A 20,297-nucleotide genomic window follows, 5' to 3' on the forward strand; every position below is an offset into this window, starting at 1 on the left:
TGACTTTACCAAAATAGTATTCACCTTTACCAGGGCAGCACTAGCCAGTCCAAAAAGGGCTATTTGTTATGTTTCCAGGGTAGTTTATTCAAGATAAGGAAACTGAGTAATTAATATACAGATTAATGTTTTGCTTTTACTAAATGTCAAAGCGAGAAAGAAAACTGAACAAGCTGCTATGACAACACGTCCAATATACATGCCTAGCACTCACCACTCCTTTTCTCCAAGAGGTTCCCTGAGGACGCTGTCCCTCCCACATCTCCTAGAATGCACTTTAAACATGGTTAGATGAAGACATAACAGAAAAGGTCTCACATTCCTCTCCTCAGACGCCCTGGTATGTATTGAAGATCAAAGCTTAGTGAAGCCACAATGCCAAGTCTGCAGTCTGTGTGCACTCAGAAGGAAGCCTTGAATATTACTTTTCACTTAATTTTCCATCATTTCAATATACTGGCTACCTGGTACATCAGCTCCAAAAAGTTACACTAATGGTTTGCTACTCCAACTAATCACATAAGGTTTAAATTACTGAATGCTTTCTATTTTTTGAGAGCTGTGCTCTGGGAATCTCAGTGCATGAAACAAGTGCAATTCATTAATTAGTAGGGAACGTCTCTAGAGGACTCTTTTCCAAGGACTCAGGAAGCATGTCTGAACCAAAACAGAGGAGCACCTTAGCACAACCTATTTTGTCTGACAGGTTATTCACCTTTTCATACTGTCAGGAAATCCTTGAGATAAATCCAAGCTTCCCAATTCCATTGTCCCACCTGTAGTGCTTGATTACATTCAGACCTTTCAGCCAAGGCCCAAATGTGGGTTGTAATATGTAACAAGTATTCAAAATAAGGACCTGTGAAGGGGAACACTCACTGCCAGTACTGCCCAGTGGTCAGGCAGGAGCATGGCAGGTTTTTCTCTTTCTAGGCACTGCAAAGATTTGCCTCTGTCCAGGTCACACGTTTGAGTCCAAGCCTTTCCGGGTTTATGTAAAGATCCCAACAACAGGGTAGCCTTCTGGGTTAGGCAAAGGACCCCAAGCTTCTCCTTAGGTCAGGGGGTCATGGTCTGGAGACTTCTATCTTCAAGGCCTTCCCTCAACTAGATTCCACACACCAGGGCTTCTGTAATTGGCCCCTCCTTAGGGGTTGGTAGGGGACTCTAGGCCCACCGTCTTCAGCAGAGCCCAGTGATAAGCAACTATATCCTGCACCCTAGAATGCTACGTAGCTGTCTCCCTGGATCACTTCCTACCACTTCCAAACAGGTAAAGTAAAGATCTCAAAGAACTGAGCACAAAGATACAGTCTCTAACCTTCAGAGATTCACATGTCCCTTCTTTGTTGGCTTGGCCACGCTTCAGGAAGCAAGAGCTCTTGCAACACTTCCTCCCAGGAGCTCAGAGTGTAGGTTGACTCACCTCACTGTGTCAGTTAATGAGCTACTCTGCCTCTCTTTTAAGCTCCTCCTCCAGCCCATGCAAACTATGCATGTGTAACAGGGTGGAGCTACTAAGGCCCTGAGCAGCTCTTTAACCCCTTCCTATCCCGTGTGGGGTTTGTAAGCCTCATCACAGAGATACAAAAATACATTTGTTCAGGAAACTTAACATGCTGAGGAACTCCTTCTTTAGTGTAAGTAACTTCCTATAGCCTCAGTTTCATGATTCTTTATTTCTAATATAAATACTTTTCAACAATAAAGGTGAAGTGACACCCAATTTCTGTGGAATATAAGTAACTAAGTCTAGGGCGAGGAATCGTTAAGATGTGGTTAGTATGATGTAGTAATATTTAGGTGGCATTAGGAAGACAAGATTAACGTAAACTCAGTTTACTGCCAATAAGATAAGCATATGCACATCAGTTAAAATATATCAACTGAAAATGCAAAAAGTCAGTCCAGTCACATGACAAAAATCAAACCATCCAGTCACAGAAACAAACCAAACAAATCCCCATTCTTCTTCATAGTCCCATGCCTCCTTCACAGTTCCTGAATGCCTGTACAACAGATATGCTTTACAGGGTGCTCCAAAGCTCCAAATTCAGGCTAATTCAGACCAACTATGAGGAATGAATTTTACAAATTGAGGGGTCCTTGATGAAAAAAGCCCTTCCAACAGCTTTCTCCAGTTTAAATAGAGGGGGCTTCAACTTGTTTGCTTCCACTGTTCACGATGGCATGAGTATCCTATAAGAATAAAAATAGTCTTTCAGGTAGACATGTCCCAGACCCTCGGGCAACACCTTAAATTCAACATGGAAACCACAGAGCCACACAGATCATGGAGTATTTGTATAATATGCTCTGAAGGAGATGTCCTGCTCAATAAGCAGGCTACTTCATTCTACATCTTTCTAAACTTCTGAGTGGACTTAATACTGATCACAACATTGAGTATATTGTAATAATCTAATATCAAAGCTTCAAAAAGACATTGATGATCGCAGCAAGATTTTCTGGCCAGACAAAAGTGAGAGAGAGAGAGAGAGCTGTCCTGGTCACAGCTGCAACTTCACCACCAAAAACAACCAGCCTAACCAGACCCCCAAATTGTGAACTCAAGTAGCACACGGCAGATGCACAATTAAGATAACTGATAAAATCTGCTACAGTAACTCTTCTAGATAGTTCCCTAACTTACAAACATCACTTCTGTCAAAAGATAGCTGATTTCTTAACACCATTTGTATTGGGTGGGCACATTTAACTGGAATTTCATTTCACTACTTCACAAACTGCCAACATACCCCTTTGTCATTACAATTCTTGACATGTTTTCTTTTTCACTAGTCACAGTAACAAGATACAGAATATCACAGTTCAGTCTCATCTCGCCAGCTCACTGCTATAAACTACTACTCTAGAAGTCTGTCAAGATTAAGACTATTTTTTTTAACTTGAAATCACAAAAAAAAGTTAATGGCTACAATCATCTGCTCCTTCCTCCCACAGCCTCATTAAGTTCTATAAGAAACTGTGGCTTTATGTATAAAATATGGAGATATACCTATCTCATAGAACTGGAAGGGACCCTGAAAGGTCATCGAGTCCAGCCCCCTGCCCTCACTAGCAGAACCAAGTATGGATTTTGCCCCAGATCCCTAAGTGGCCCCCTCAAGGGGTTTAGCAGGCCAATGCTCAAACCACTGAGCTATCCCTCCCCCCAACATACTACATCCATCAGTAGGGACTGAATGTAGGGCCTTCATCGCCAAATGTGCACTCCAGTATCACATGAGCTGAGCAGCCACTTGGGGAAGATTTGATCACGGTAATAGTTTATTGTATAGCCCTATGTATTGTCTATTTAGACAGAAATGTTTTTGCTAATACTATAACTGCTCTCTCACTGCTGAATCCCATCCTGAGCAAAGGAAGTGGCCAGTAAATCTGGTACAGCCATCCTTTTTACTTCCTTGCCTACAAAAATTTTAAAATGATTGAAAACTACTGAATGAAGAAAACAAATACTACTAGCCAGTGTAAGACAACATACTACAAATTCATAAGGCAAGTTCTTATAAATTCCTTTTGAGTCAGTCATACTCTAATTTTTGTGTTTTGCATTTGGGGGGGGGGTAGTTTTATGCATACACTGCATATGTTAGGATACCCTGTTAGTTAAGCTTTCTTGCCTTATGATCATAGTATAAATGAAGAATACAAAGAACTGTTTTGTAATAAATACAGAGGATTGAACCAGATATTTTGCATCAGAAATTGTACCAGGAATTCTGCTGGAACATGAACCGAATGATCTAAACATTCATTCAGTTTATTAACTTAATGATTAAAAATGTATTTCATTTTCATAAGATTGCTGAAAACATGAGCATGGGTTTTTCCTGGTATATCCTCTTACTTTGCAATGCAATTCCTTGAACTTTTAATCTTGCTCTTCTGCACTATGGCTATCAAGAGAAAAACGGAGCTTATTCCATAAAGGATGATATGGAAATTCATGCATTATATCCTTACTATGTTGTGAAGCTTCAGAAAAGCTATTAAATAACATTATCAAAAGTTGATCCTTTGAGGTGAATATCAAAATATATTGACCCAAAAGACAGGTAGTGACTGAGGTGGATCAGAGGCCAATATTTATATTTTTCATGAGGGATAATAAATCGTGATGTTCATTAAAACAAGAGGTCAGTGGGCCTGTGATGGGGTGTCCACCCCACAATGGATTAGAAGGGGTTAAGGTGGCCAGGTAGGCCAATTAACTGCCCAGGGTACACCTAGAGGAAGAGCCAGGGAGCAGGGAGTTGATTAAATGAGGCTTAGCTGGGCAGAAGGAGGTGGTACTCCCAGAGAAGGGGGGGGGGGACCAGGAAGAGTAGGAAGCAGTCCAGGGAAAGAGCAGTAAGGACTGAGAGGATAGACCCCAGAACTACTGAGCTGAAGGTCCCTAGACTGGAACCCAAAGTAGTAGGTGGGCCCAGGTTTCCCTACAGGTCACTGGGGAAGTGGAACCATCAGAGCAGCACAGTAGAAGACTACATGGGACTGTTTGCATAGAAGGATTTTAGAGTAACCCCAGAAGGGGAAAACACAGATGGTGACCTGACCAGAGAGCCGAGTCATGAAGAGAATGCTGCAGTTCCTGGAGTGAGGCGAGTATGCAGGGTGAGAGGATGAAGGGAGAGGCCCACCTGAAGAGGGCGCACCAACTGGCAAAGCTAATCCCCAGGACGGTCAGCAGGAGGCACCACTACAGTGAGTGGACCCCATGACAGGGCCAAATTCTGTAGCCTTTGTTCAGACCAAACTCCCACTTACGTTAATGAGAGTCTTGCCCAATGACTGGAAGACTTGCCCCAAATACCACTATTAATTGAACCTCAAGAAGGTGCTCAATTCTGTAGAACATATAAATTAAAATAGTCCCTGCCCTGAGGCGCATAGGTCAAAAAGATGGATACAGGTAAGACCTAATGCACTCAGCCCAATCCAAAGTGAAAGGGAAACTTTTCATTGACTTCAATAAGTTTTGGACCAAAAGATCAATGAGAAGGTGTGAACTTAGAAAGTTACATTTTCATTTGTTTGGGTGATTGATTGATTTTTGGAGAGGTTTTTTTGTCTTCATCATGTCAGCAGGTTAGATTTTGTGGGCCTTTCAAAAGAATACATATTGCTACATACATTTATTTATTAAATCATTCACATTCTAGAATTCCATCTAAGTATTACAATAGGAAGTATCAGTACTGTTTTTATTTTGAAACAAACCTTTTAAATGAATCTTTTAGATGGACTTGAGGTCCAGAATTTGCTTCTGCAAGATGATTAATAGATTTCACCTAACTTGAGGTAGCCAGTTAGGATGTGCCCATTCTCTTATATAATCTAACTGGTTAACACTGGTCCATGCCTCTGCATTACTGACCAATCACATGATTGTTTTCAGCCCAGTCACTGCCAGGATTTCTCTTACACATGCAACAGTACGTAATTAGAGATGTTTTTTAAAACAAAAAAAGAAAGGAAGAATTTTTTTTTCAAAATTTGAAATGTTTCTAAATTCAAAAAATAATTCAACCAGGTCTATAAATAATGGCCCAGACCATCACCTTCCGGAGTTTATCCTCTTTCATTCTATGTGCAGATATCACAGAAAAAAATCCAGGTCAATATTGTACATTTATATGTACACACACAGTCCCACGGAATATTACAATTCAAATAATAGTAGAAACACCAGTAAACATTAAGTATTTTAATCTTGATTAAGAATCAGAGTCAGAGTCAGCTTTGGGAATATCAGTCAGTAATTTCCTTCACAGACAACATGCATAATATTAACAGCCCTCATCAGGGCAACCTAACAAGTGGATCTTGAGGGACGACTAGGACAATCTACACTAATAATGATCTGATGGACCAACAACCACATTTTATTATGAATATTGAATTTCACCACTAATCCAGTCAAATTTAAAAAGTGGTGTAATGTGTTCAAATAACCTCATTGTAAGAAAAATCTTGCAGCAACTTTTTTGTCTGCAGCAGTTTACTAACAGTGTGAGCTGAAAGTCCCTGTAAGAGTAAATTACAGTAATCAACCCCGGAGATGACAAAAGCGTTAATCAGCATCTCCCTATCTTTACTGCTGATCATAGGTCTCAGCCTGGCAATGGTACAAAGATGACAAAAAGAAGCCTTTATAACAAATGCAAAATACTGATCATATAATAAATCTAAGGGCTGTGTAACACACTGTGACCAGCTGTGTCAAATGATGCTGAAAAGTCCAAAAAAACTAAGAGAAGGGGAAAGCCTATGCAATTAAATAATTGATTTAAATTTTAAGTAATACAGTTTCTAGTCCACAAAGCATACAATGGGGACTGAATTTTTCCAAGTGGATCAAATGGTGGTAAATGAAAACATAATTAAAAATACATTTAGTAACTTTTAAAATGACCTGAAAACGTGGTAACATACTAAATCAACTGATTCAAAAATGGACTTGGGGAGGGCAGACTTCAGTTTAAAGTGGACCTCTAATTAAAGTCAGCAATGTAAAGACACTTTCCTCAATTAATATAACACATTTGATGAAGGAAGCCACAAAATATAACACTCTTTATTGAAGATAGGTACAAAGTGGAAACAGTTTCATTAAATGGCCACATTCTGCTTCCTTAATCACATCAGCAGTCACACTGACTTCCTGGGGATGATTCACATGGGTAAAATGATCAGGGTTGGCTCACATGTCAGTGAAGATTTAGATAAACCAGTAAACCAGCTTTTGTAAAGGGAAATCATGTCTCACCAATCTACTACAATTCTTTGAGGGGGTCAACAAATAGGTTGACAAGGGTGATCCAGTGGACATAGTGTATTTGGACTTTCAGAAGGCCTTTGACAAAGTCCCTCACCAAAGGCTCTTAAGCAAACTCAGCAGTCATGAGCTGAGAGAAGGTCCTCTCATGGATCAGTAACTAGTTAAAAGACAGGAAACAAAGAGTAGGAATAAATGGTCAGTTTTCAGAATGGAGAGAGATAAATAGTGGTGTCCCCTAGAAATCTGTACTGGGACTAATGCTGTTCAACATATTCATAAATTATGTGGAAAACAGAATAAACAGTGAGGTGGCAAAGTTTGCAGATGATACAAAATTACTCAAGATAATTAAGTCGAAAGCAGACTGTGAGATCCCTTTGTAACTCTTCAAAGTGGGTGACTGAACAACAAAGTAGCATTGAGTGCAGTGAGTGAAACTCAGTTTTGATAAATGCAAAGTAATGCATATTGGAAAACATAATCCCAAGTATACATATACAGTGATGGGGTCTAAATTAGTTGTTACCACTCAAGAAGGAGATCTTGGAGTCCTTGTGGATTGTTCTCTGAAAACATCCGCTCAATGTGTAGCAGCAGTCAAAAAAGCTAACAATGTTAGGAACTATTAGGAAAGGGATAGATAATAAGACAGAAGATGTCATAATGCACTATATAAATCCCTGGTACACCCAACCTTTGAATTGCCCCATCTCTAAAAAGATATATTGGAAAGATAAGGAAAGGCAACAAAAATGATTAATGGTATGGAACAGCTTTCATATGATAAGAGAGATTAAAAAGACCGGGACTGTTGATCTAGGAACAGAGATGACTAAGGGGGGGGATATGATAGAGGTCTATAAAATCATGAATGGTGTAGAGAAAGTGAATAAGAAAGCATTATTTACCCCCTTCACATAACACAAGAACCAGAAGTCACCCAATAAAATGAATAGTCAGCAGGTTTAAAACAAACGAAAGAAAGTACTTCTTCACACAACACTCAGTCAACCTGTGGAATTCATTGCCAGGGGATGTTGTGAAGGCCAAAACCATAACTGGGATCAAAAAAGAATTAGATAAGTTCAGGCAGGATATTGGTTCAATGGTTATTAGCCAAGATGTTCAGGTATACAACCCCATGTTCTGGGTGTCCCTAGCCTCCAGCTGCCAGATGCTGGGACTGAACAACAGGGAATGAGTCACTCAGTAATTGCCCTGTTCTGTTCATTGCCTTGGAAGCATCTGATATTGGCCACAGTTGGAAGACAGGATATTGGGCTAGATGGACCATTGGCAGGAGTGCTGGAACAATTTTTATAGTGCGGGTGCTGAGAGTCAATTAGCCAAACTGTAAACCCTGTATATAATGGAAACTACTTCATGTCAGGGCATGCGGCAGCACCCTCAGCACCCCTAGTTCCAGCACCTATGTCCATTGGTCTGAACCAGTATGGCCATTCTTATGTTCTTATATTTTAACTGCCTATTTAGATTGGCTTCAGTGGCAGCAGAAGTGACTCAGGGCCCTACAACACATGCTCAGAACCTTCCAGGTTTAGGCCTGTGATGGTTGGCACTTGTTGGAAGCATCACTTAGTGGTTAGGGGGCCAGTCCCTTCTTAGTGCAGCGGAGGGTTGGTAGTGGAGCCCAGGACTTCCCACTCCAGCAGACTCCAGCCAGGGCCGTGTAAGGGTTACCAAAGGTTTAGCACACAGTAACGCCTTAAGGCTATCTTTCCTGGGCCACTTCCTATCACCCACTCTATTGTCCATGTTTTGCAGTCTATAGCAAAAAGGTAATAGGAAAAGGTACTAACTACTCCACCTTCAGGCTGCCTGGGCCCAGCCAGTAAACTCCTCTTTTCCAACAGAGGATACTGCAGCATTTCTACTCAGGAGCTCCTGGGGCATGTCCTTACCGCTGCCTTGTCAGGCCCTTTCTGAGCTCTCAGGCTTCCCTTTTAAGCTCCACCTCCATCTGGAATGAGGTGTACAGGTGTGGCTTGGTGGGGTCATCTGGGCCCAGAGTTGCTCTTTAAGCCTTCAGTTCTAGTGCGGGATTTATATACCCCATCAAAAGGCCCTCAACTCAATAAAAAGAGTTGAGAGTCCTGGACCTTGCAGGATTTGGTCCTAGCTGACCAGAATCACTAATATTTACACAACTGTAAAAAAATTACAGGCATTTTCCAAATACAGCTGTAACCAAGTTCATACTTATCTGAAAAAATGAGGAGGTCATTATAAAAAAATAGCATCTTAACTGTGTGTTAGCCTGGATAACAAATTAACTATCAGTTAACCTGTCCAGTTTTGCATGTCACAGCTGGTCACTTTAATTTATTAGAAGGTATTTAAAAATTTAAGAGAGAGACAAAAGCTACCAAAAAAAAAAAAATCACAGATTTTACTGTCCCCCTACTCTCCCTTCCACCCATTACTCTTGGGTAAAACAAAAACATGTGTGTCCTGGAACAAACATTTAGAGAGTGTCCACACTAGCCTTTACAAATGAGTTTACCATCACAAAGTTAATTACCAATCAATTTATTTGAGATAAAAATGTCTAGTGTAGACAAAACCAATGAGGAGTCCAATACAGCAGTCTGAATTCCTGGATCCAAAGATGCAGAAATTTAAATTCAGCTTCTTGTAAGTCAATGCAGATGTATTTCTTTTAATCTCCAAAGACCACATTTTTCTTTAGCTCTATTAGATAATAAGCTCTCTGGAACAAGGAACCATCTTTTTGTTCTGTGTGTTTGTACAACACCTAGCACAATGGGGTCCTGGTCTATGACTGGGGCTCCCAGATGCCATCGTCATGCAAATGATAAATAATGTTCTTGTACACAGTGTATGCCATATACATGGAAAAGGAGGAGCATAAAAATTGATTTAGGCAAATCACTGGTATTTTATATTTAAAACTCATTTGTAAATGTGGATACAATTCAGAGAACTACCTCAAAGTTATAGGTTTACATGTAGGTAACAGTTCTAGGACTGTTAACATTTTGTACTATCCCAAGAGTCTGCATTTCCTGTTGTCAGTTTTGCACAGACTACTGTCTATTTCTTGCCAGGGAACAGCATGAAACTAACAAGCATGACAAGATCAGAAGAAGCAGTAAGAACACAGGGCATGACTACTAACATATGAAAACACCTAAAAAGAATACTGACAAAGGTCAATGTATTGCTTTTAACGTGATGTCTGTCCTTCTGTGTTCAAACTGGGAAATTTACTTTAAAATAAAAGGAGAATAATTCTGCTCTCAGAACCAACACAGCAGATCTCACCTCTGACGTGCTGCTCCTCCTACACATGTGGTGCTCCCTATGGGAGACCAGAATATCAGTTGAGGTCAGTCATGTGGATCTGACAGTGTTTTGCCTGAAGTTTTTCACCATGACCAGCATTTCCTAGGTGTGGCAGAGGTTGGAAGTGGATAGATTTTTGGAAAGGGGTCTTGTTTGTGATGCCAGCAACATGGGAGCTCAGTGGCAGACGGCATCACCCTTTATTTTGCTTCGTTGCTAACTTGATAAATACAAGTAACATTTTGCTTAATATTCCCACAAAATGTTTAGTGTTTACTCACTACTACATAGCTCTTAATGAAGCAGCATTTTACGAAAGTGGTCACCACCAGCCAGAGTTTTAGAATTGCCATTTTTAATTCAAAGCCTCTTTTTCACAGTTTATACATAGAAAGAAATACTTCACACAATGTAAACCTTCAAAACACTGCACCAAACAAAATGGGAACAGCTTTCTTTTAAGATTCCATTCCACTTCTATGCAATACAAAAATTTCTTGGACACAACATCAAAGACGAGGCTGGATGGCCTCATACAATTATACATGTGTAGTAACGTGCTGACTTATTCAGGGCAGGAAGATAGGCTGACTACAAGAAAGTCCTTTCCACAAAATTGTTTTCTAATTCGTTTCCTTGAGATACATTTCTCAAAGCAGAATCCAGTGCAGAGAGCTACACACTTCACCGGGGGGAAAAAAGTACAAAATAAAAAAAATTGGTCAGTATGACAAATATCCCAGAGTGCTGACATTACCAACAAAAAGGCTGCTCATTACTATACATGGATTTGGAGTTGTAGCAAAAGTATAAAAGAGCTGATATTAGTAGTTTCTCAAAAGAAACTGCACTGCTAGAAAATTCAGACCGCTTTCAACCTCCGATGGCTAATACTGACGATGAAGATGGATGGTTTCTCATCAGGAAAGATGGTGCTGAGTTTAAAGCACAGGATTAGCAGTCAGTTGATCCATGTTCTGTTCATGTATGACTTTGGGCTAGTCACTTTCCCTCTCTATAATGCAGGTTCCCTCTTTGTAATATGTGGATAACAATATTTCCCAACCTTAGGAGTGTTGTAACGATTAGTTTGTAAAGCACTTTGAAATCCTCAGATGGAAGGTGTGATGGGATCTTGGCCCCACACCGGCATGTGAGGGGTTAACAGAGCCCTAGGAAGCCTGCATGAGAAGCATCCAGTAGGAGAAAGTCTGTGAGAAGCAGCCAATCTGGGCCCAGCAGGCCCATATAAGAAGAGCCGCAGAGCAGAACAGGGAGAGTGGCTGCCAGAAGCTCGAGGAGAGAAGACTGTCTCCCTAGTAGACTGAAACCCTGTAGCACCTTGGACAGAGCAATGCAGGCAGGGACCCAGGGAGTAGAGAAGGACCTTCAGACTGGCTGCTGGGACTGAGTAGGCTGAGTGGCTTCAGGGAAGTGGCCCAGGGAAATGCAGCAGTAGTCAAGGCAAAGGAATGCAGTAAGTGACTGTGGTTCAGAGGGTCCCTGGAGGAGTGGGCAGTCCTGGGTCTCCCCCCATTCACCATTGAGGAAGTGACTGGACATTCAGACTGCTGTACTAAACCCTGGAAGAGGGGAGCACAGATGGTGAGACAGCCAGAGGGATGTGTCATAAAGAGGATGCCACGGTCCCTGGAATGACGTGGGTCAGAGAGCAGATGTGACAGTGGGTAAGGCTCCATCAGGAGAGGGCGTACTGACAGGCGGACCTAATCCCCAAGACAGCCAGCAGGAGTCACCAGCATGGTGAGTAAATCCCTACCACAGAAGGTGCCGTACAAAATGCAAAAAAAATGTATTCCCTATATACTGATCTATAAGAAAGTGGATACTAATCTATGAACATGTGGACAATGGATGCATTAGCCTCTTCCTTCATTTAACATGTGGAACAGCAGTCACAACCAGAATAAGCTTGTGGGGCGGACCATGGAAATCTTCTCCTTTGGGCTTCTTCTCCAAAGCAAACACCACCTGCTCAGTGTGCTGGGAAAGAGCCAGAGCTTTTCGGCCCACTCTTATTCCCCCAGGACCAAAGCTTTCCTGCTCTACCAGCAGCAGCAGCAGTTTCCAGGAGGAGTTTGCAGAGGAAATCTAAGGAAATCTTCATAACTTCAGAGCTCCTTCCCCAACACCAGCACTAGCTACTGTTCAGTGCACAGGGAGTAAGTCAGGGTCTTCCAGTCCTTTGTGCTGCCATACCAGATCCAGAGGGCAGTCGCAGCCTCCCCTCCCTTCCCTCCACATGGGTAAAAAAAGTGGCAGGAGGAGACTTTTCAGCTTCCCGACATCATCACTCTCTACCATCATACACTATTTTTGAAGCAGCAGCTATGGGATAAGAAACTTTTTACTGATGCTTTTTTTCCCTATGAAAAAGTAATAATATTATTAGGGAAGTTCTAACTATTCTCCACATTCAGGCCTGGCCTGGGATCAGACAGGGCCTTCTGTGAATGCTGAAATTGGGGCCTCCACCCCAACCACAAGATCATTAACACTACTCCTCTAAAATCTGCTTCCTTTGACTGGTCATCCATGCAAATTGGGATTGGAGGCTGTGCCATTAGCGGGGACACAAACACATCTGGCAGCATTCACACTGAAGCACCAATAGGTATGAGTTATAGTTCACATATGAATACACAGTAATATTTTGGAAAGTCAGTCTTGAATACTTAGATATGGAAACGAAGACAAATCCATTCAGCGATAGTACAGTTTCCCTACATCCTTTCTTGTCGCCTCACATTTTTTCCCTAAATAATGCAATTCATTTCCAGGCATAAAGAAACAGTTTGTTGTGATCCAAGGACCTCTTGTAATTATAGCTTTAAAACTTAACTATTTAATTGATAGTATTGTTATTAAAGCATACAAACCAAGCTATACAAACCGAGATTTTGTTTTATGAACGCCTTAATTCTCAGCATCATAAAAAGAAAAGCTAGGTAAGGAATTATCTTAAACAGAGCAGTGCAAGGAGCATCACATTCAAAGTAAACACGCAAATTTTAATTTTTTGCTCTGCAAACTTGCATGTTTTATGCCAAAAGATAAAAGCAGCTTTTGTAGAAGACACTGCTTTCCACTTGTGAAAATGGAACTTGTGCATCACGGCAAAGGGAAGTGATGAAAATCAAATGTAAGTTCTTGATACATTGACACACATTCACCTGTTTAATCTTATCTTCTTAATTAGCTGCTCTCACCCTGCTGAAGGCCAAATGTCCTGAGAGAGTGAGGGATAAAACATTAGCTCAACATAGGTATTTCAAAACCTAGTCTAACATTCACCAAAAATCTCTTTCAAAAATCTCTGTCCACACAAAATCCAGTGGCGAAGAAGTAACATCAATGGCAGCATTACTCCCTCTATAGCTTTACTGATCTTTGATCTCCGTAGAGCAGCAGCAACTGCCACACTCCCAGTTTTCACACCAGTCTTTATGGTAATGTCATGTCCGGACTCCTTCTGCCTGGGTCTAGCTATCTCCAGCAAACTGGCTACAAACTAAGTGATTTTGCTTTTGGGGGATTGAGAAAAGGGGAATAGGAGGAGAAGACTAAGTCACCAAAGCCAGTGGAAAGAGATACAGTTTTACTGGAGTGTCAGAAGCAGCAGTATTTACAACTTTTATGAGATCATTGTGGCTGCATCGGTGGAAGGGCTCTGAAGCAGAGGATTCAGCTTGTGTTATCCAGCAAAAAAGAAGAGGCTGCAAGGAGAAAGCTGAAATCTGAGACTAGTGGTTCTTTTTAGTCAACTAATGTAGTTAAGGCAAAGTGATTGATGTTTGGCTTCAGACTGTGAAAATCTGAATGCTGTGAAGAGGAAAAAAAAGACAAAGATATTAGTTATGTCTAAAACTGAATTAAATAAGGAGAAGTAAACCAGTGAAAATAAGAAACTACCACTTCTCTGCCTACCACCAAGCCAAACACCTTTACCTTTGTTATCTAATTGTTAGCACCAAACCTATTTTTTAGTTTGAACTATCTGGCTATTTCATCACTACTGGAAACCTCACATGAAACCTTTCTTCAAGAAATATCTAGTTCAGTGGTGGGCAACCTGCGGCCTGTCAGGATAATCCGCTGGCATGCCGCCAGACAGTTTGTTTACATTTGCACGGCTGCCCGCAGCTCCCAGTGGCCACGGTTCGCAGTTCCTGGCCAATGGGAGCTGAAGGAAGCGGCGCAGGCCACAGGGACGTGCTGGCTGCGGCTTTCCACAGCTCCCATTGGCCAGGAACGGCGAACCACACACTCGGAACTGTGGGTTGCTGTGCAAATGTAAACGAAATGTCTAGGCCCAGCCAGTGGCTTACCCTGATGGGCCACATGCGGCCCACGGGCCACAGGTTGCCAACCACTGATCTAGTTCCCTTTTGCAATCTAAAGTGATTTGTACTGGCTTTAGCTAAACATCCAAACATCTGGGTGCTTATCCTGACCAGAACTTGAAACATTTTAAAGTCAGTCTATCTTATTTATTATCCAGAATATCTCCCTTAATGTCTAGTCCTAATCCATACCCATAGCTGATGCATAATGGAGGCCAGGGGAAGCTAAGCCTCCCTAAACCTCATGCAACATGGGGGCAGGGGTGTGGCAGATTGGAGCCCTCTGGAAAAAACTCCTCTCTACCCCAGAGCTGGAGGAGCTGTCACTCCCCGCCATGTCTCCAGAGCCAAGGTGGGGGCACAGAGCTTTTCCGTTCTCAGGGAGGAGCAAGTGGTGGGTGGGACTTGGGGGGGAAGAGGCAGGGTGTGGGTGGAATGGGGCAGGACTAGGTGGAAGGGGCAGAATGGGGTGGGGCAAGGGGCCACAGGCAGAAGGGGCAGAATGGGGGAAGGGCTCCAGGCTTGGCACTTCAGCCAGGGCCAAGAGCTCCAACGTGGTCCCGACTAGGACTGAGCTCTGAGCCCCCTCCCCATGGCCCCGACCAAGGTCTCAGTCTCCCCCCTGCCCCAGTCAGTCCCCGCCACAGCCCCAGGGCTGGAGGAGCTCTCCCGTGTTAGGGGCACAGAGCTTTTCCTGTCTCAGGGCCATGGGTGGGGGTAGGGCCTTGGACGAAAGAGGCAAGTAGGGGGCTAGCTCCCCCGCCAGGGGAAACTTCACCTACTGCTCATGTCCATACCATAATTACCTCTGCCTACAAACTGTGATGCTCAAAATATTATAGACATTGCCCTTCTACTTCCTGAGTACCCAGTATGCTCAATGCCTTTTATTATTTAACACTTATACTGAAGTAGCATCTGGAAGCCAATTAGTAATGCCTCATTGTGCTATGTGCTGTACAAACATATAGAGAATAAAAGTCCCTGTCCCCAAGAACTTACTAATTGTAAAAGACAAAACAGGTGGATGTGTTAAATAGGGATGGTTGGCATGGTAACAAAAATAGCAACTTGTGTGCAATTCTTAGCTGATCAAGAGCTCTAAATTGCTTTTTTTTTTTTTTTTTCAAACTGACTGTTAGTTTACAATTTCAGGACCACCCAGGTGATGCATGAAAATCAGACAAATATGAAGCAAATTTAATATTTTAGATTTAATTAAATTTATTTTAAACAGGTCTACAGAGCTTTTAATCCTTTTGAATTTGCAAAATCTTAAATGTCTGAAGCTGACAGTGGATTCTAGATCATCTTTAAATGGACAGAAAAAGTAATAATAAATACTTCAAGCAGCAGTGCTGGGATGAACATGCTGTTGTCTCAGACCTAATGATAAACAGCAGCTGGTTTCAAATTTAATTTTGTCTTATTTTGATTATGCAAATGTTATTAATCATTATTGCAACTATGTCTTCCTTGGGGAAAAAGCTTGCATGTTCCTTATCACAAGGCCACTAGCTTTGTAATGAGTGAATCAAAATTCACTGTTTTCGGTATCCTTAAACTGGTTCACACTCTGCGCTCAAAGATGTGGTATAATAGCTATGTTCACTAAAATGAATGCAGGTGGAGTCCTGATTTCACACAGAGCCCCACCGAAGTCCACAGGGGTCTGTCCACACAGAACTACTTGCAGGAGTGAGACCTAGATATCTATCACAACTCTCTTTATATTCTTCTCATAAAACACCCTCTCCTGTGCACTGACAACCACTGGGCAAGAAGATATATTTTGAAAAAATAACTGCCTGGAATTAAGAAATTTAGTGAATAGTGTGCTCACTAGGAAGTAATTAAAATCCAGGAAGCAGGAAGAAGGCTGGAGTATCCTAAAAGGCATCATAATTAAGACCAATATACTATAACTATAGGTGAAATCCCAGACCCATTGAAATCAATGATAAAACTCCCAATAATTTCAATAGGGACAGGATTTTAAACAATAACTCGTCCAAAAGAAGTGGTCAATACTGCTTCACAGGGATCAGAGGTTTGAGGGTAAAAAGGAACCTTTACTAAAAATGGAGATGGAGACTATCCAAACAATATGTAGAATCCTGAAAGGTTTGCAGAGGGAATGGAAACACAGGGGAAAAAGGAGAATGAGTTAATGCTAGCCAGTGGGGAATCAGAGTGATTTCATAAATATAATCAGGGGGAAAGAACAAAGACTAGAGAGAAAATAGGCCCTTTTAAAAGGAGAGGGATGGAATCAATAGGGACTCTAAACTGGCCAAGTTACTAAACCGTTTTTGTTTTTTTAAATGGCCTCCAAAACAAAAGTGTCTGGGCAGTTAAGTAGTAATAATGAATTTGTAAAAATAGCTATTGGTAAAAAAAGCATTATAAAGGAATACTTGGGAAAACTCAGCTAGTTCAGATAATACATATTGTGTTTTAAGGGAAGGAGCTAGCAATTACTAAACAGCTGACAATTATCACTGAGAAAATATGAATTGAGAGTACACTAGGTAGTTAAGGGGAAATGCAAATGTGATACCAAATGTGAGAAAGAAAGAAAGAAAGAAAGAACCCTGAAAATTACCAGTTAATAAATCTAATTTCAAATACCTAATCAAATTGTGGACCAAATAACTAAGAGAACGACATCTCACTTCCAGTTTTAACACCAGATTGCCTAAAACTGATGACCTAATTTAAGAATACACAGATATATGTCATAGATTAAAACAGAACACTGGGAAATTTAAAATTAAATTGGATGCCACTTCAAAAGCAGACTCCAATGAGAAATTGCAGAACTGAAATTAATTGGACACCATTAAATTAGGCTTGAATAAAGACTGGGAGTGGATGGGGGGTCATTACACAAAGTAAAAACTATTTCCCCATGCTAATTTTTCCTCTACTGTTACTCACACCTTCTTGTCAACTGTTGGAAATGGGCCATCCTGATTATCACTACAAAAGTTTTTTTTCCTCCTGCTGATAATAGCCCACCTTAATTGATTAGTCTTGTTAGAGTTGGTATGGCAAAACCCATTTTTTCATGTTCTCTGTGTGTGTGTATATATATCTTCCTACTGTATTTTCCACTGCATGCATCTGATGAAGTGGGTTTTAGCCCCACGAAAGCTTATGCCCAAATAAATGTGTTAGTCTCTAAGGTGCCACAAGTACTCCTCATTCTTTTTGCTATAAATCCTGTAGCACATGCGCCACTAAAAATCTCAATTGCACTGTGAGACCAACTGGCTGAAGATATTTGAGAATGGCAAACTTGGGGATAATTATCATGGTGGATGACCCTATAAAATAGATGTACATTAGAAACAGAAATACATGTAGGCATGGCAGGATTAGATCTTTACTAGTAAATATCAATTTCACCATACACACACAAATTGACAAAAAATATTTTTATCAATAATCAAAATTTGCATATAGTCAAAGTTAGAAAAATACTGTTTGAGAACCTATTCAAGTTTGATTTAAAGATATTTATTTTGTATATTTTAACAAGTAATGTTGACAATGTATGTTTTAATGGTTATAAACCTTAATGATGGTATACACTGAGATTCAAAAAGATAAATAGTTACTGTCTACCCACAATCATTGAAAAATACTTAAAAATAAACAAACATTGTACTTTGGTTGTCGTGTAAGGTGTCTATGGAAAGGTTATGATTTGCTGATTATGCTAGCTGTATGTGTGTATCATTTTTGTAGTTGAAATTATGAATATTGGCTATGTACTTGTATCTTAACATGTTTTGATTCTAAGTAGCCTCAGTGAAGCATTTGATCAGCGTCTTGAGAAGGGACTATTCTCACTAAGTGCCCAATCAAGAAACACTTAACTGACAATGGACTATGGAAGATGCCAATCCACATCTGAGCTTTCCTGGGAACGTTCAAACTAACATGTAAACAAATGGTATGTAAACAATGGACCATGTGACTCCAAACTCCATCTTGCTGTGATCTTGCATAGGAGAATTAAGGGGTTTCAACCCACAAGAGAAAGCCTATAAAAGGCTGCTGCATCTCCCAATTTTGTCTTCAATCCTGCTTCTTGCCTCTGGAGGTACTTTGCTACAAACTGAAGCTCTGAACAAAGGACTGAATGACCCATCCTAGCTGTGGATGTACTCCAGAGACTTGATTTGAACCTGCAGTTTATTCCATCACTGCTACAAGCCTGAACCAAGAACTTTGCCATTGCTGTATGTAATAGATTCCATTTAACCAGTTCTAGCTCTCACCTATATCTTTTTCCTTTTATGAATAAACCTTTAGATTTTAGATTCTAAAGGATTGGCAACAGCATGATTTGTGGGCAAGATCTGATTTGTATATTGACCTGGGTCTGGGGCTTGGCCCTTTGGGATCGGGGAGAACCTTTTTCTTTTACTGGGGTATTGGTCTTCATAACCATTCATCCCGATACAAATGGCACTGGTGGTGATACTGGGAAACTGAAGTGTCTAAGGGAATTGCTTGTATGACTTATGGTTAGCCAGTGGGGTAAAACCAAAGTCCTCTCTGTCTCGCTGGTTTGGTGTGCCTTAAAGGTGGGAAAAAAACCAGCCTTGGGTTGTAACTGCCCTGCTCTGAGCAATTTGTCCTGAATTGGTACTCTCAGAAGCGTCCCACCAAAGGCTGAGTCGTTACATGTGTCCCAGCCCCCTGATCACTGTCATTGCCCTCCACTGGACTCTCTCCAATTTGTCCACATCCTTTCTGTAGTGGGGGGCTCACAACTGGACGCAATACTCCAGATGTGGCCTCACCAATGCTGAATAGAGGGGAATAATCACTTCCCTCAATCTGCTGGCAATGCTCCTACTAATGCAGCCCAATATACTGTTTGCCTTCTTGGCAACAAGGGCACACTGCTGACTCATATCCAGCTTCTCATCCACTGCAATCCCCAGGTTCTTTTCTGCAGAACTGTTGCTTAGCCAGTCGGTCCCCAGCCTGTAGCGGTGCATGGGATTCTTCTGTCCTAAGCGCGGGACTCTGCACTTGTCCTTGTTGAACCTCATCAGATTTCTTTTGGCCCAATCCTCCAGTTTGTCTAGGTCACTCTGGACCCTATCCCTACCCTCCAACATATCTACCTCTTCCTCCCTATCCCCCCCCGCCCCCGACAGCTTAGTGTCATCTGCGAACTTGCTGAGGGTGCAATCCATCCCATCATCCAGATCATTAATAAAGATGTTGAACAGAACCAACTCCTGGGGTACTCTGCTTGATACCAGCTGCCAACTAGACATTGAGGCGTTGATCACTACCTGTTGAGCCTGACAATCTAGCCAGCTTTCTATCCACCTTATAGTCCATTCTTCCCAATCCATACTTTTTTAACTTGCTGGCAAGAATACTGTGGGAGACCGTATCAGAAGCTTTGCTAAAGTCCAGACATATCACGTCCACTGCTTTCCCCATATCCACAGAGCCAGTTATCTCATCATAGAAGGCAATCAATCAGGTTGGTCAGGCATGACTTGCCCTTGGTAAATCCATGTTGACTGTTCCTGATCACCTTCCTCTCCTCTAAGTGCTGCAAAATGGTTTCCTTGAGGACCTGCTTTTTAGCTTTTCTAAATAGTCCTTAACCTGTTCTTTCACCATGGAGGGCTGCTTACCTCCTCCCCATACTGTGTTGCCCAGGACAGTAGTGTGGGAGCTGACCTTGTCTGTGAAGACCGAGGGAAAAAAAGCATTGAGTACTTCAGCTTTTTCCACATCATCTGTCACTAGGTTGCCTC

At 41.5% G+C, this 20,297-nt stretch overlaps 1 protein-coding gene across 6 annotated transcripts in view; it reads right to left on the reverse strand.

The window, feature by feature from the left end:
- Positions 1-20,297, reverse strand: part of TAFA2 (TAFA chemokine like family member 2) — a 311,638-nt gene that overhangs the window by 212,279 nt on the left and 79,062 nt on the right. The gene's annotated exons all lie outside the window — the stretch shown is intronic.

The sequence above is a fragment of the Chrysemys picta genome, chromosome 1, assembly GCF_011386835.1.
Source record: "Chrysemys picta bellii isolate R12L10 chromosome 1, ASM1138683v2, whole genome shotgun sequence".
NCBI classification, from domain to species: domain Eukaryota; kingdom Metazoa; phylum Chordata; order Testudines; family Emydidae; genus Chrysemys; species Chrysemys picta.